A 353-nucleotide genomic window follows, 5' to 3' on the forward strand; every position below is an offset into this window, starting at 1 on the left:
TTATGTATATGTATATATAGTGTGTATATATATATATGAAGTTGTTTTTCTATTTGTTTTTTCTTTGGCTCTGTTTCTTCCCTTGTCTCTGTGTCTATATTTCTTTTTTTTCTGTTTCTCTTTCTTTCTTTGTCTCTGTCGCTCGCTTTTTGCTTTTTTTCTTTTTTTATAAGAAACCCTAAACCCTCATTGATCTTTTTCTTTTTTTTTTTCTTTTTTTTTCTTTTTTTTTTCTTTTTTTTATCTATTTAGATATTCTTCTTTTTTCCTCACAAACTAAACACAGCACCAAATAAATAATACATATGTAATTAAACTTATTTCTATTCTTTTTTTTTTTTTTTTTTTTTTTT

Source organism: Eimeria mitis, genomic scaffold (genome assembly GCF_000499745.2).
Source record: "Eimeria mitis Houghton genomic scaffold, Emh_scaff1723, whole genome shotgun sequence".
NCBI classification, from domain to species: domain Eukaryota; phylum Apicomplexa; class Conoidasida; order Eucoccidiorida; family Eimeriidae; genus Eimeria; species Eimeria mitis.